Raw genomic sequence first — 4,408 nt, 5'->3', positions numbered from 1 at the left:
AATTAATGCCATTTTCTGAGTTCTTTCTAAGCTGTTCAATACTCTTTTGCAGAACTTCCAATAAAATGTCAGAAAATGTATCATAAAGGAGGGAGAAACTCCTTCAAATGTTTTTTATTCAAAATAAGTAAATTTAGAGGTGATATCTTAGTGACCTAAAAGAACATATGTTACTGTTAGTACACATGGAGGAATTCTCACTCATTCTGATGTGGTGTACCATGTTATTTTTAGGAATACACTGACCAATTATCCTGGGAAAGATGTATATTGTAACATTTCCTTTGAGGTGTGTGTGTGCACATGCGTGTGTGAGTGTTTGTGTATTTTATGGAGACAATTAATCTTTCTTATTATCTTTAAAATAAATGAAAATATCAATTATGAAACACAAACAATAGATCACTCAACAGAAACACTATTGCAATGTACCTGCCTTCTTATACAATGTAATATCTGATCTTTGATAGTATTATCTTGATTTAAAGGGCACATATTAGTAAAACACTAAGAGTGAAACGCCTGAAATCTGCACACTCATAGAGGTATGACTTATTTAAATTTGTTCCAACCACATTCATAAAGCCCGTACTCGTGCATAGTACTCATTAATTCTCAGGTTTTGTAACAAAGGTAGGTCACTTTAAAATAAGCAATTACTAGTTAACTAAATCAGAAATAAATCTGGAGGGGATACATGTAGATGAAAGATGGAAGGTCAGAGCTAGGAAACTTTCTATGATGACATAAATGGGTAAAAAGAAAGGACTTCCATAGAAAGTTGCCCGAGGAGGTACAGCAGATACACAGCCCTAGATACTCATCACTCTCCTTCAAACCCAAGGCCACACCCAAAGCAGGTAAGCAGGAGCACTGCCACGCTCTCCACCGCACATTTCAAACACCGCCTCTGTACAGCTTATTACACAAGCGTTGACGTGTAACATTTTGATCCCGAATTTTTTTTAATTTTGCTGGATTTTAATTAGATGTGGGGATGCTATTGCAGAGCCGCAACTAATAATGACTATAGATCTAATGAAATCATTTTACTTTCTGCCAGTCAACACATGTCTGGAAGACACATCAGCAATACCACACACTGAATACACCACAGGAATGATGACTTCACCTACAGCAGCGCTCATATTCCTACCCACACTAGAAAGTAAAGCAATGGTATTTTCTAGTTCTTTTGCTGAAGACAGTCATCATTTCTCAGTTGTTTCTCTGCCTCCTCCCTACCTTACCTTTAAATTCTGCAGGTGCAAGCTCTGAGTCAATAGTGCTCATGCAATGCCATATTAAGTCTTCATGAAGTGGGACAGCCCTAAACAAGGAATTAAAGAGAATCTCGGGCTGAATGGGCCCTGAAGACATCATCTGCCACTCCTCACTTTCTAGGAGAATAGCTTAAACCAACACAAGCACCTGACTTCTACTGAAGGAAATTCATCCCTTCAACAGCAAGTTTTCTAGTCCTGAGAGTAAGGTTCTTCACGAGGTATAAGAAACACAAAGATAAATAAGACCGAGTTTTGGCTGCAGGAGGTCACAACACAGTGATACTCACTTTAATACTGTCCTGCTGTAATTCTTACCATTCCCTACTCATCATATATCTCATCTAGGGCCTTTGTATTTCCATTTCCCTTTCTCTTCTTTTATTATTTTGTTACACTTCATAATTCACAATACAATCCTTGAAAGAGAACTTGTCTGTTTTAAATAACCATGTTATCCTGTGTTAGCATGATGTATTTAAATATTACATAATATTAAATCATATTTTATGCCTTACATAAGGGTGTTAAATAGCTTTTTAACGACTATAAACTATGACTTCATATAGTCTCATACAAAGGAAGCTTTATTAAAAATTAGTAAACCTAGAAAGAGGTAAATCCACTGAAAGTATTATGGGGAAAATGCCTTAAACCTTCTCTTTAGTGTAGTCCAGATGACATTTATTGGAGTCCCTTCCTGGAAGAAAGTGATAATATTCAAGGGACATATCCAAAAAGGGAATAGAAACCCTATAGTAGATTTTAAATCACCTACTGGTATACCAGGAAAATATATATTTGTGTCAGGCACCACTGTTTATAAGATATGGATTGGATACTCTACAACTCAAGAGGGCTTTCAATCCATACTAGCACGTAGACCCCAGCATGTCATAAATGGCTTTCACCAGAGCCTCAGGAAACTTGAATAGACAGCACAGGAGTGAAATAATAAATAAACAAGTGAAACCAAATAGAATAGACTAGATGGCTAGAAAAAACTACTGGGCACATCCATTACATGTAGAACTTTCATTTTAAGGTCCTAGTTTTTAAAGAATAAGAGTGAATAAGTCAATAGATTTTTCAAGCAAAATTTAGGCACCCCAGGCTCAGAAATCAGATAATCAAGCCAGAAGGGATTGAGAAAACAATTTCTTCTTGTTTTGGAAAGCATTAAAATAATTAAATAACAGGCAGGGAAAAATATGTTTACTAAAACAAGGCTGTCTGTGGTAGGAAAAAAATACTATGAAATTGCAATAGGCCGTGAGAATTAAAGCTGGAAAAACCAGATCAATTGGACAAGCTGTCCATGCCATATAATGGAAATCAGTTGAACTAAGGCAAAGGTATTGGGTAGTCACGACAAACTCACTATGCACAGACTGGAAGTGCAAGCATAAACAGAAAATTCAGGCTGCTCGAAACATTTATCAATAAAACTTAAGTTTATACATGTGAAAGAGTCAACATTTATGAAGTTAAGTCAATCATTCTATTTGTAGGACATAATTTTGTCTCTTCCATATGGCATATTTTGGTTTATCAAAGACATTTTCTCATGTTATTCAAACAACGCTTTCGAAGATAATCAAGGTTGCAGCTATAAGGGAACAACAGGTATGAAACAACAAAGCTTCAGAAATTACTAATTCTTTTTTTTTTTTTTTTACATAAAGTAAATTCTGGAGCAAGAATACACCATCTCTCATCAGCACTGGTCATACAGAGGCAAAAATGCAATGTTATAGAACTTACCAAATTAATCAACGCTCTTCAAACATGTCGGAATTACACAATATAAACCATCTTATTCTAGATGGTTATACCTATGCCTTTGTGTCCACTACCACTACCACCAATGCTAATGACTTTCAAACTCAGCATTCCAGATTAGAGCTCTTTCCCAAACCCCAAATCAACTCTCTACTGGACTTTTCCACCTGAATATACAAGTATCTCAAACTGAAGTTCAAATTGAACTCATCATCTCCTCCCAACAACTTATCTTTCTCTCTCCCAAACTTTGCTTCCTTGCTACCTTGTTAACAGTAACACCATACACTCAGTTTCCAAAGGCAGGAAGTTCTTCTGGTCTATTTTGCGTCTCTCTCTCTCACTTTCTTCTACCCCTGTATTAGTTTAGACTCACACCAGTGAAACTTCCAGTCTCATCCCTGCCCAGAGGCTACCAGAGTGACTTTTTTATAATTTAAATAGGATCATGTTATTTAGTGCCTACACTATTTAAAGGTTACCCATGACCTACAGGATAAAATCCAAATCTCGCAATTTATTATGCTGTCTGGTCCTTCCCAAAGGTTCATCTTCATCTTTTACCATTCATAGTCAGGTACCATCATTTTGAAAGAGTAAATACTTTCTTTGAGAGCATTTTATAGCCCTCATTCCCTTCTATTCTGCCTAGTGAATTTCTGTTCATTCTGTGAGACGGGACATAGCTCAATAATTTAATCATCAGAGTCAGTGGAACACAGCTATCACTCCCTTTCCAGTGATACTCTCTCTCTCTGTTTTTCTTTTTCAGTCTCTGTCCCTCTCTCTTTTTCTAGATAGATAGACATATACATATCCACGCACACACACACACACACACACACACACACACACGCACCCCTAATATTGCACTAGCAAACTGTATAATACTAATTTGTTTGTACATCTTTGTTGTCTGCTAGGCTCTGAGAGTCTCAAGAGCTGAAACTATATTTTATGTATTTTTGTTTTTCCAGTACCTGATATAGGGCCTAATACATAGTGGTGGAAAAATTAACATCTGTTGAATGAGTGAATGAGCCCAAGAAAACATTTACAGACTTATACACTACAGCACTGTTTGTGATAGCTATACATTGGAAATAACATACATATGCATCAACAGAAAATGGACACTCAGCCAATTGAGTGTTATACAACTAGTGCTACATATTAACATGGGCAAATTTCCAAATCATAATGTTAATCAGAACAAAGCAAGTTACAGAAATTTATGGCATGTTGAGATTGAGAATATGCATAACGATATTCAGATCAGACAAATCTGGGTGGAGATTATATAAGTATTCATATTATTCTTTTGTTTCATTCTTTCCAGATCT

General features: G+C 36.1%; 1 protein-coding gene across 1 annotated transcript in view; it reads right to left on the bottom strand.

Annotated features, from left to right (window-relative positions):
- MTHFD2L (methylenetetrahydrofolate dehydrogenase (NADP+ dependent) 2-like) overlaps positions 1-4,408 on the bottom strand; it is a 105,307-nt gene that overhangs the window by 38,669 nt on the left and 62,230 nt on the right. The window lies entirely within an intron of this gene.

The sequence above is a fragment of the Propithecus coquereli genome, unplaced genomic scaffold (genome assembly GCF_000956105.1).
Source record: "Propithecus coquereli isolate 6110/MARCELLA unplaced genomic scaffold, Pcoq_1.0 Scaffold64, whole genome shotgun sequence".
NCBI lineage: Eukaryota > Metazoa > Chordata > Mammalia > Primates > Indriidae > Propithecus > Propithecus coquereli.
The sequence above is the reverse complement of the archived record's forward strand: the minus strand, read 5'-3'. Positions and strand labels throughout refer to the sequence as shown.